A 12,916-nucleotide genomic window follows, 5' to 3' on the forward strand; every position below is an offset into this window, starting at 1 on the left:
CTCAGGAGTGGCTCTGGGTGTGTCAATACCAAGTAAAACCTTTAGGCTCCCAATGCAGCTAAACCGGAGATGTGCACTGAGGCTCCCAATGGCTTCGTGGATGCACCAGGACACTGAAGTCTAGAGCTGGGCGGCAGGGACCTCCCTGACCAGAGTTACAGTGGCCGCTGGAAGCAGGTTACAGAATGAGGGGCGTGGCTCCATGCGCGCGCGCACCCGTTCCAGGGGGGCGTGGCCGCCAGGAACGCGCCAGGGGGCGTGTCCTGCTTGGCCTAGGGAGCTCTTGGGCGTCCGCCTTGCGCTCTGCGCACGCGTACTTCCCGAGAGGCGGAACCGCGGGCGGCGCGCACGCGGCGTTTCCCGGAAGACGGAGAACGGACCGCAGCGGGAGGGGGCGATGAGAGCCCGAGGGCGGGGCGCAAGGCGGAAGCGCCGGGGTCAGCTGACTGGGCCTCGTGACAGCCGGGGCGGCGGCCACGCAGGCGCGTAGGTGTGCAGCGCTCGCAGCCTGGGCGAAGATGGCGGCGTCCAGAGCGAGCCTCTGAGAGGCGGAGGGAGGAGCGGAGGGGTGGGGGCCGCGGCGCAGGAACCCGCGGCGACAGGCCCCGGCGGGGAAGGGGAAAGCGAGAGGGGACGGGGCCGGCGGCGCCTCATCCCGCTCAAGACGTGGAGCCGGCGGCGGGCGGAGCTCGGGCTGGAGAGCCTCCAGCCTCCTGCGAAGGTAAAGCCGCCTCCGGCTCGGGGCTTCTGCGATGCCGCGTCCCACCCGCGGGGCCCCGGGGCTCCGGACTGGGACCCTGGGCGGCCGCCGTTAAGCTGCTGCGGCCCGAAGCTCCTGGAGCAAGCAGCTGGTGGTCCGCCCTCCCGGGTTCCTGGCTCGGACCCTCCCCTCCCCCGGCTCTGAGTGACATTTGCCCAGGGCACTGCCCTGGCAGCCCCACCCCTCCCTCTGCCTGGCAGTCTTCTCTTCTCCCATCACTGTCCCTGTCCCCCCACTTCTCTCGGTAACTCTCTCCGACTCCACACCTCCTTCCCCCGTGGGCTCCGCCCTCGGGATTCCCTCCTGGATGCCGGCGCCTCCGGTTTCCTTGGGTCAGCGATCCTCCTTCCTTCCTCTGGGGTCCCGCGTAGACTGGCTTGACTTTTTTTTTTTTCCTCCTCTCAGCTGTTTCGGTTTGATGGGAAAGGAAGAGCTCTTCTCCTCTCCGGGCCCTTTATCAAACACCAAGTTTTCCCCCAAGGCTTCTCCTTCATGCAGTTAGCCTGTCCTGTTCACTGTTGCCCGGGCTGTGACTTGGCCCCTGAACGCGGCCTTTGGTGTAGGTGAAACAGGACTTGGACGCTCAAGGAAGTGGCTGTTGAGAGTACACCTGCGTGCCTTGTCTTGTAGGATGCTAAATTAACCACTCTTGAAACCGTTTCCCTAATCACTTGGTGGAGGGATGGTTTAAATAAAAATCGCCCCTAACATAGAGATGAACTCATTTTACCGATCTGCGCTTCCCTTTTATTCTAAGCTGTTTAGTTTTGTTTCTAGTGCTTCATTGTTTAACTTACAGTGTAAAACGCCTTTAATTTTCATATATATTGTGAAACAGTATGCAAGGTGCAGTATCGCAAATGGTGTGGCTCGGGCATTTAATAACACGTTATATTTCGGGACTACAAGTCCTAGTTGAGAAAACACTGCTTACATTTGTTTTAAAACAGGAAGCACAACAAATTAGAGGAGGAAAAGAGGATAGGGAGAAGCTATGGATATTCTCCTTTTCTAATGCGGCAGTAATAGTCTAAATCATAGTAGCAACCCTAGTTGCAAACAAATCAAGTTCTTTAGGTAATAATTTACCAAAACATGAAATGTCTTCAGCAAGTAACTTATGCACTGATGGAAAGCATGAATTATTTGCAAGAATTTGTTTGCCCAGGTAGATGGTAATGATCTGTTCTTCTTAAACGTAGAGGAAAGGTAAATAGTGGAATCTGGTTCCCAGTAGCTACTAAATTGGAGTTGAAATTAAAAGGGTGTGTTATACCTAAATTGGCCCCATTCCTCCAGCAGTTGTAATTACACAAGTGAATTTGAGGTTTCTGTTGCAATTTTTTTTTCTCTTGCTTTCTGAGGTACTTAAAGCCAGGAAGTGTAAAAAAGTTTCACATCTGAATGGCAGCCCACTTTGATTTGTTGCTAAGGCTTTGATCTTTTGCAGTGGTTAAGGTGCCGTTGTTAGTTTGTTAAGTTTTGGTTTAGTTTTTCACATATAAAGATAATTTTTTGGACTTAAAATATTGTTTTTGTTTATTTTGTGTGTTTGTGTCCATGTGACATGTAGCATGTATGGAGGTCAGAGTTCACTTGCAGGTGTGCTTTTTTTCTTCCTTGTGTGGAACCTGAAGATTAACTCAGGCAGTTAGCCATTATGGTAGTCTTCTTCGTCATGTGGGACAGGAGGATTGAACTCGGCTTGTTAGGCTTGTCTGGTGGCCCTTTAACGTCCTCTGGTCTTTTTTATGTAAAATAATTGTTAGCTTGCTCTTTGCTATCCCGAAATCATTTATACCTCTTAGCTTTGATTCTAAGACTGAAAGCTTTGCTTGCATCTTTATAGCAGCAGAAAAAAAAGCTAGACTAACTTCAAGTTGATCACTGAGGAAGCAGAGAACCACTAGCTCAGACTTGAGGGAGGGGTGAAAACTAGAGGAGGACGTCTGGACAGTGGTTAAGAGTTCAGCTAAAACAGTTGAAAAAAGGATGAAAGCAAGTGTGCCAACTTAGAAGCTGTTTATACTCAAATTTCACCTGGTACGGTTCTAGAAAAGACTGGGAAAAGCCTTGCTGAAGCCTGCTCCTCAGACCAGTGGAGGGGAACAGTAGCAGAGCTTTTAAGAAGGTCAGGAAATTGCTCTTATTCTTTTTCTCCTTGGAATAGCAAGGTGTAGGGGCCATGGTACCGGCACTGCTGATAATAAGCTACAATGAGCCTAGGAAAATACGGAGAAGATAGTAACGTCTAAGGGAGGCCCCCGAGCTCTGCGCTGGAGCTGAGGGATAGCCACAGTCATACTGCTGACCTGTGACACAATATAGGATTCAGACTATAGTTAACCAGAACAGACTGCATCCCCATCTCCTGCCTCTGCACGGTGTCACCATGTAGTGCAGATAACGGGATACTGCAAGGAAAAGCACAAGGCTACAACTGTTCTGGGGGCATAAACCCAGCTCAGCTCCTAATAAGTTCATGTGTCCTCAGCACTCAGCCTGACAAAGAAAAAGGATACTCGTTTCTGGTCATGAGATTATTCACCTTAGTTTCCAGTACTATACATGTGTCCAGCTTTCAGTGAAACAAGAAGCAGATGAGAAGCTAAAAGGGGAAAAAAAAAAAAAAAAGGAAATTCCTAGGAGAGCAATTATCATAGCTATGCTCAGATTGATGTAGGTAGATAGTGTTATTCAACAGGGAATTTCAGTGACCGTTAATGGATGAAGCAGAAAAATAGTCAAATGCTGGATAAGATGAGTAGTTTCAAAAACATAGGGACTGAAGGAATAGACTAGAAGTGCTGGAAATGAAAAGCAGCATGCCTTTAGGGCTTACCTGATTTGTCCCCACTGAGGAAAAAAACAACAAACCTGTATGTTTGTCACTAGAAATTACCCATTCTGTGTCTGAAACATTGATGAAAACACATGCAAACATTTGGAAATAGGAGATGGAGACATGGCTCAGTGGCTAATAGAATTTGTTGCTGTGTTTGGAGACCTCAGTTTGGCTCCCAGTACTCAGGCTAGGTCACTCACAATCACCTGTAACCAGCTCCAGAGGATCCAGCTCCCTCTCCTAGTCTCAGGACCTACCTCCACTTGCAAATAGACACACACATTTAAAAATAACATTTGAAAAGAGTTTGGGTGGCTAGGCCATGGTGGTGCAGTCAGGAGGCAGAGGCAGGAGGATCTCTGAGTTCAAGGCCAGCCTGGTCTATAGTGTAAATTCCAGGACAGCAAGGAGGAGAAAGAACTTGAAATTCAAAATAATAGTTTTTTTAATATAAATATGTGAAACTTGAGTGTCTTCAGAGAGAAAACTTAGTTTTTAAATTGTTCTGTAAGATTTTTTTAAAGAGAAAATAGCAGTATATTTCACTTTTTAGCATGTAAAATTAGAAGAGTAGACAGTAATACAAAGGATGGGAAGATACTGAAAAGACTGTAAATAATATATTATTTCAAGATAAAGTGGTCAAAGCTCTTAAAGTCCTAGTGCATATTTTAAGTATACACAGACACACAAATACACTTGTATTTATACAGATATATTGTCTATAAAATATAGACACACAGAAGTATAGTCTGCAAGAATCCCTCTCGGAAAGATAGCTTAAAAATAAAAGGATGGAGAAAGATATACCATGAAACCAAAAGATAACTGCATTAACTACATTAATAGACAGAACTGACTTTATGGTGTATTGTATTAATTATTACAGGCAAGTTCTCCACAAAAGTAGACCTAGTTGTAAAATATAAAACTAAAAAAAATTCTAGAAGACGGGGAAACATGTTGGAACTTTAGTTTTTAGATAGGATACCAAAAATATTCATAAAAAAATACAGATCTGGCTAACAAGTGTACAAACACGCTGCACATTAAGAAAATAACCCCACTCCTTTAGTGGAATATAAAGTTAAAAGTCATTTATGGTAAAAATAAATGCTGTGCGCCTGCCCAAAAATCACTTTGCCACGTAAAACTAAATAAAAACAGGATCTTTATGAAAAATAGGTTAGGGCCACAGAACTGGGGAGCTTTACAGTGACAGATCTAAAGCAACGGGAGCTTGGAACCAACACTGTTTGACACACATCTGTACTCTGGCATTCTATTTTGTTAGTTGCTTGTGGGCGTGAACATTGGAAAGGGTCACAGTGTATTGAATTACCGTGAAGTTCTGAACGGAAATGGGATGGGATGTTGTATGGTGTACGCAAGCACTGTAGTTTGTTGATTTGTGATGTGCATGTGATGCTTTGAGAATTCCGAAGTAGCTGTGTTCAGCTAAATAGTTCTCTGCATCCGCTTTATGTTTCCCAGGGATTTATGAAATAGCACATCAGCAGATGTGAAATTGTTATCATACTCCTTCAAGTTCAGTATATGCTAGGCAGACACTCTACTTTGGAACTGTAGCCCCACCCACTGTGCAGCCATGTTGAAGTAAGTTAATAATGAATTTGTAGCAGAATTGACTGTGCATTTTGACATACAAATAGGTATGATCGCACCACAGTAAGCAATGAGATTATCAGAGCTCTGCACTTTTGCATAGGATGAGTTTGTAACAGAAACATGGATGGGTACAAATTTGTCATCTTGGTGACTCAGATATCACGAGTGGAATCACTGTTACCAGTGTTTTCTGAACCGAACAAGGTAAATCTAATCTCTCAACTTATGTTAGCTGTAGGGCTGGGAAATTGATGTACATTAAGCCCTGTAGTAGAATATATTTTGTGTTTTATATTTAAGTTGAATTAGGTTATGGGGCTAGTTTATTATAAATACGTTTTCCCCTATGCAAATAAGTACGTGGACATTCAGGACAGGTTTTCAAGTCAGTGTGTGTCTGTGACAGTGTGTGTCTGTGACTTGAAGTACCCCTGGAGACCAGAAGAGTGTATTGGATCCCCTGGATTTGGAGTTTCAGGCAGTTGTAACTCTCTTGATATATGAAACTGAACTCAGTCAGGTCTTCTAGACCAGTGGTTCTCAACCTTGGGAGTCAAATGACCCTTTCACAGGAGTCACCTAAGACCATGGAAAAACACATGTTATGATTCATAACAGTAGCAAAATTTAGAGTTAAGGCATAGCAATAAAATAATTTTGTAGTGCTGGTCACCACAACATGAAGAACTATATCAAAGGGTTGCACCATTAGGAAGGTTGAAAAACACTGTTCTAGATGATCATTTCATGCTCTTGACCACTGAGCTATTTCTCCAGGCTATAGTTCAAAAAATTTTTTTATTTTATTTTTATTTTTTTTTCATAGTTCAAATTTTTGATCAATACATATTTTCACTTTTTTTTTCCTCTAGAGCAGTGTACTTCTGCTGAGTACGTGCCAGTCCATAATCCCTCCCGTTACAGAAACTGATTCATAGTCATGGGAGCTCCCCAGAGTCACTGATTCAGGGAGTTTCCTTTTAGCAACTATCTGAAACCAGGGTATGCTTTCTGGTCACCTTCAGTGACTTGAGACAGAATTACCTGTGAAAGGTGCATTCAATGCGGCGTACTTCTTTGCAATTGGTTCCATGTGCTCTTAACTTTATTCTGTAGTTCACATAACCATATGGACTTCTTATGATGAAATGTGACTTGTAAAACAGGCTCAAAAGCAGTGGGTTACAGATCTGAAATATGACACCTAAGGCAGTCTCGGGGAGTCTCTCGTGCCCTGCTTTCACCTGTAGTTATCAGAATTTAAAGAACTGTTTAGGGCTGGGCTCCGGGAGGCATGCTTGTAATCCCAGCACTGGGGAGGCAAAGGCCGGCAGATCTTTGTGAGTTCAAGACCAGCCTGGTCTGCAAAGGGAATCCAGGACAGCCAGGGCTACACAGAGAAACCCTGTCTCGAAAAACAAAACAAACAAACAAACAATGGCTTCTCTCTTCCACCTCACTTCGACTACACATGCCAGGGATGCCTAGAAACTCCCCGGAACCACTTCTAGTCTTTTGATTCCAGTTAGAAAGTCTCTAGGGCTAGACCTCCACCGATGTGTGTACCTGTGGCCCACACAGCTCAGCCTGACTCCCAGGCATGTCCTCTCCGTCTAAACAAACAAACAAACAAAAAACTGCTTAGGTTTGCATGGAGCAGCCTTTCTGTAATACAGCTAAAATTCAGTACCAACTCTACTGAAAGTTATACTTTTACTAGCATTTCTGGTATTTTTGCTATAGAATTCCTCTCCCTCAAACTTGAAGTCATGATTCAGAATGTATTTTGAATATTTATGAACTCTTAGAGCAGATAAGCCACTTTCTCCCAGGCCTCTAAGTTGCTGACTTTATTCCTCTTTAAAGGTAATTTAGAGGTGTTGTGTAAGTTATAAACCCCAGAGGTAGAAATAATAGAGGCATTTCAGAAGGAGCAACCATGAAAATTGTTACTTTACTTAGTATTGGGTCAGGGGGAAATTTTTGCCACTTAAACTGCTTGTGTTTTAATAGTGTTTGTTAGTTATGGGGTGCTAACTGCAAAGTGTAATTCAAACTGTGTTTGCTGCAGGATTAGGGAATTTAGCCCATTGGTAAAGGAAAAACAAGTTGCAACATAGACAGTAAAGATCTCGTTGCCCACGAGGGCCTCCTTCGCATGGTAGAGCTATACTTTGAAGATCTGAAAGCTGAGCTAAAGATGGACTTACTCGGCTAGAGGGTGGTGTTGTTGCAAGAGCAACATTCTGCTCTGAGATACAATGAAATAGAAATGAGGTCTGTAGAGCCTGAAAGATATAGGAACTGCAGTGCATGAAGGATCAGTAGTATGGATTTGGAAAGGATTACACACGTTTCTGAAAAGAAGAATATTCTCTCAGATGAAATACATTTTCCAGTTTTGGAAGTCCAGAGTCAAAATACATCTTCCATGAAAAATTAATTTTTAAAATAAATAGGTAAATCTGTGTAGAAATGAAAAGTGTTCTCAGATAGAATCAACATTTGTATGACTAAAATAGAAGAGAGAGATGCCTCAGTTGGAGTCAACATTTGATGGTTAAAATAACTCTCTCAGCTCAGCGTTTGGTTTATATTGCTGAATAGGAAAGACAATAAAATTAGCTGTGGAGAGGTTGGGAGGTAGCTCAGCACAGCATGAGATCCCATGTTCACTACCCAGAACCCATTTTAAAAATCCAGGCAGGGTAGCATCTATACTCTCAGTGCTGGGGAGGCAGAGACAAATGGGTCTCTGGGTTTACTCAAAAGAGAGTAACCTGTGAATTCCAGGCCACTGAGAAACCTTGTCTCAATTTAAAAAAAAAAGAAAAAGAAAAGAAAGACAGTTCTGAGGATCAGATAGGGAGAGTGACCTTGGTCTCCTCCACACATGCACTTGCACACCTGCAGTCACAAATAACTGCTCTGCCCTCAACCTCCCCCACTGAGATTAAACTTGGAATGAGTCTTAAGATTTAGGGGTTGCATCTTAATTCCTCCTTTATTTCACGAAACAATTCTAGTTAATTTGACTTTCAGAATGAATGGGGCAGAACTGAGATTATTTATACTGATGTGGCAAACAATACAATAGCCTACTGTAACTTGTGTACAGTTATTGAGGGTATGAGATCGTCAGTCGAACGTTGATGTTACAGCTTGCTTCCCTATTTGATGACAGCTTTTCTGTAGGGGCTCAAGCTCTTCAAGTTAAGGGATGTTAAATGGGGTATGCTGAAATCATAGTCATCTGTTTCTTGCTTTTTTTAAGGTTATTGTAGGCATACACATTACACACATTGCTTTATTCTTTCTCAAGAAAATACTTTAACTTGTACTTAGTTATATATTAAAATTTAAAAAAAAAAAATCACCTGGGTGCAGTACTTTATGTCCCAGCTATGGGGGTGACTGAGGCTGAAGGATCACCTGATTCTAAGAGTTTGAAGGCAGCCTAGGTAACTTACTGAGACCCTGACTAAACACACACACACACACACACACACACACACACACACGCACACACACAAAACCCAAAACCAGGGTTAAAGTTCAGGGGGCAGTTTCCCCCAGGTACAGCACATTTTATCTTAGTTTAGATGTAGCTTTTTAATCTGGGTAAAAATTAATGGTCTGTAGCCAATTTTTAACCTTTTGTTTGAAACAGTACTAAGTTAGTAGTGTGATTTATATAGATTTCAAATCCAGTTGTGAAAATGAGATTTTTAAGAAGCCAGTGTATGGGAATCTCCCTTTAGTTAATTGCTACCTACCTGAGTGGTAGTAGAATCCCCAAGCCCCGCCCCCATCAGATAAGCTGAAGTTTCAACTTTACAGATTTCTTCAGGGGCCCTGTGTGCCCTGTTCACGGGGAGTGAACAGTGACTCCAGTGGAGGAAAGCTTCCTCAGGAAAGTAAGGCAGACTTGCAGCTTTTCCTCAGCCTACTGCACACATCACTGTGTTGGCCAAGCTGGACGAATTTTGTATCAGACACTGTTGTGCCTCCCTGTCTATCCGTCCATCGATCCATCTTAAATTTTGGTGCATTTCAGGACAAACTCGTGCTTTTAATTCATTACCTGAGAGTAAATTCTGTACTTAGATTTCATAGATTCAAAATGAGAAAATTTGTCTCTTCTCTGATCATTCCAAATTGCCATATTTATATAAGAATTATATTCATATGGTTGTGCAAAGTATATGCTTTCAACTGGTAAAAAACCTTTTTCCTCCAATTCCTTTGTTCATTAATTCAATTTTTTAATTTGTCTCTAGCTACTTAGTCCTTTGAATTTATTTAACACAAGTCATTTATGTGTGCTTAATTTTGCTGTACATGCAAATCTTTTCCACTTACAGTCCGACTGTGGTCTGCTTCAGGCTGTGCCTGTGTTGCTCACTTCAGCCTGCCTTTGTTCAGTGTCATCTTATGTAGGGCCTGCTCAGTGGACTCAAGTCTGTTTGTTTGTTTTTTTTGTTTGTTTGTTTGTGTGTATATGTGTCAAAGTAATGCATTTCTCAAGACCATTCTAATTTTATTCATAAATGATTATAAATGGGTGCCAACATTACTGCCAGTAATAAATTAAAAGTGCAAGACTGTTACTCGAAAGCATGAAATGTAGAATTCAAAAGAGTGATTCTAGCCAAAACACCATGGAAGTTGAGCGGTAGGGCATGAACTGTCCCTGAGGACAGCCCCACCCTTTTCATTTTGTATTGTTCTGAGGCAGGCTCTTGCTGTTCATCTTTTGCTGTTCATCTTTTACTGACTCATTCTCCTGCCTCAGCTCCCATGTTCCAGGATTATAAACACACACTGCCATGCCTTTGAAACAAATTTGCCCTTTTAATGTTTGTTACATTTCTATCAAAAGAATAACCTGAGATGTTGCAAAAGGTTCTGGTAGTGATATACCAGGGTATAGAGTGAATAACGTTGAGGCTGACCTGTCAGTCAGTGGAGATACCTTCAGCATAATTTAGTTACAGTTAATAAGCTTTTCAGCCTCATCACAAAACAAGTGTAAGTCTTGGGAATTGAAATAGGACATTCTTGCAGGAATGAATTTAGCTGATAGATTTAGCAAATGGCCTCCCAGTGGGCGAAGGCTGGCAAGACAGGATCCCATCCTACTGTTTATCATTTTTAAGATGGGCAGTTATTTATAGCATGTGCCTATAAATGACTCTTACTGACATAACCTGCTTGATGCTTCAGTCTTTCAGTATCAGGAGTACTGCAGTTTTCTTCATGAATAATAAAGAATAATGGCTGCTTAAGTGTCTTTACCCATTAACAATTATATTTAAACTCTTTAGAGCATATTAAAAATAAAGAAGAGAGAATGACTGAATATTAAATTTGGTCATGAAATTTCTCTTTTTTCCCTCAGAGGTTCACAAGTGGTTAACTAAAACTTAAGAATGCTGATTAAATCAACATAACATTGTACTTTTGAAGTTAGTAATTCTAGGCAATACACAGTGATTCCTTCATCCCCTGGGAGTAGGTTCCCAGACACCCAGTGAATTGTAAAACAGCTGGGAGTGCTGAACCGTGTCTGCTGTGTTTTTTCTGTGCAGATACACAAATGCACATACTACCTTTTTTTTTATCTTACCTAATCACTTATCAATGTGGCCATTGCTTTTGAAATTGATATGGCAGAAAAACTCAGGCTGTTTCCTTTACAGTCCTCGGGTGGAAGGTTTCCTTTCACTAGAGGCATCAGTATCCTTAGTGTGTACCCTTCCTGTCCTCAGTGCGAACATTGCCCTCTCACTGGAAGGAGCTACTCGGAGCTTCTCCGCATGTCCACAACATTGCCAGCTCTCTACTCCTGGGTGTCGGATCCACTGTGAGGTAAACTAAGGTTACCTAACAGCACACTGCCACACTGCAACAGGCATTCTGTAAGCAGAGGCTGCCAGGTGACTGATGGACCCAGTAGCGTGTACAGCATGGGTTTGCAGGACAGAGTGGGGTAGATCTCATCACATGACTGAGACAGTATGCAGTTTAAAACTTGTGTATTGTTTCCGGATTTTTCTATTTAGTATGTTTAGACCACAGTTGACTAAGGCAACTGACACAGCAGATAGGTTGAGTTGCTCTACTTGAGTTGTGGACGGGTTCGAATTAATAAAAGATAGAGGGAGAACCATGTAGTGTCGTTCCCCCTGATGTCTTCACGCACACAGGTGACAGTAGATACTTGGAAATAAAGGAGAAAATAGAAATGCACAGAAAAACTGGTCTTGTATATCTGGAGTGGTGTGTTTAAAGCACAATAGTTGCTAATTAATATTCCCAAGTTTTTGTTTTGAGTTTAAGTACCTGAGTGGTCTCCTTTAGTCCATACCGCAGTCCTTTGGGACAGGCATTCAGCCCTATTTTATAGATGGCTGTACCTCAGAGAAATTAAGAAATTTCCTCAAGGTTGTTCAAGGTCACGCAGCCGGTGAGTGCTGCTCTGTCAACCTTTGGCAGTAAGAGTACTTTTTTAAGTTCACCATCCTTACCCTGCCGGGAGATGTGTGCTGATGGAGTGCTCGTGTTATGAGCGTGGACCAGCAGCTCTGGGATCTGTGCCACAGCTGCCAAGGGCTGCTCAGGTAAATCACCTGACCACTGCTCCAAGCACCCCCAGACTTGCTGCCACTCAATTTCTGTGGTTCACTTGAAGTTTTTCCAGCTCTCCCCCGGGATTGTATACAGTCAACACATCCTCCTTACCTCCCTTCTCTTTTTTTAAAGCCTGGCCTGGAACTAAATAGATAGCCCAAGCTGTCCTCAAAGCTAAGGTGATGTCCTGCCACAGCTTCCTAAGTGTTGGTAGTATATGCATGTGCCAGCATACCTGCTGTAGTTTCTGCCTTTTGTGAATTGCTATTACTGTATTTTATGAGTTCTCTGTAATCACCTGTTTCGGTTGCTGTCTCAGAGGATCACTGCCTCCACCTCCTAACCTAGGCCTAGAATGTTTTCAGCCTCTGAGACTTACTGCTTAATAAGCTTGCCCTTTCCAGTTCTTTCTGAGCTCTGGGCGATCTGGTTCAACTCCTCTCCTAACTAACTTATTCAATTTGGCTTTTTTCTTGGTCTCTGAATTGCTCTGCATGGCCTCAAACTAACTCAAGCAATCTTTTCTAGTCTTGGCTCCTTCTCATTCTCTGGCTTGTTCTGTCTTCTCCTGTGTGTAGCTTATTCACTCATTCAACCTCTCTCTGTAAAACTCTCCTGGTAAAACTGCCTTCTCTCTCCTCATTCTCTATATTGCTTCCTTAAATAGCTTCCCTTTCCTCTGTTTTCATGAGAGGTGGGCATAGCCTATTCTGTCAAATCTTTCTTGTCACTTTTTCTGCCACTCAATTAGACATCACTTTCAAACATGGGTGCTTCCTTCTACAAACTAACTTTACCTTTATTATTTGGAATTAAAGGCATGTACTACCATGCCTAGATCTAGGCTTTTCTTTACCTGAAACTTTCTGTACCAGGCTGGCCTTGAACTCAGATCTACTTGCCTCTGTCTCCTGGATTAAAGGCATGTTTGTATTCCAGCCAGATCGCACAGAACTAGAAGGTCTTTGGTGTGATCTCTTGGCAGAGCAGCCCTGTTCTGAATTAAAATTCGATGTTTAGAAGTATGCTTGTGGTCTGAAAGAGATAGT

General features: G+C 42.9%; 1 protein-coding gene across 2 annotated transcripts in view; it reads left to right on the forward strand.

Moving 5' to 3' along the window:
* Window positions 1-482: 482 nt before the first annotated feature.
* Dnajc13 (DnaJ heat shock protein family (Hsp40) member C13) overlaps window positions 483-12,916 on the forward strand; it is a 116,579-nt gene continuing 104,145 nt past the window's right edge. The window contains exon 1 of one of the 2 annotated variants that reach the window (XR_009592333.1): window positions 483-721. The gene's annotated coding sequence lies outside the window, so the exon portion shown is untranslated. The remainder of the gene's footprint in view (window positions 722-12,916) is intronic. The other variant, XM_021647800.2, reaches the window with a different exon arrangement.

Source organism: Meriones unguiculatus, chromosome 6 (assembly GCF_030254825.1).
Source record: "Meriones unguiculatus strain TT.TT164.6M chromosome 6, Bangor_MerUng_6.1, whole genome shotgun sequence".
In the NCBI taxonomy this organism is placed as follows: Eukaryota; Metazoa; Chordata; class Mammalia; order Rodentia; family Muridae; genus Meriones; species Meriones unguiculatus.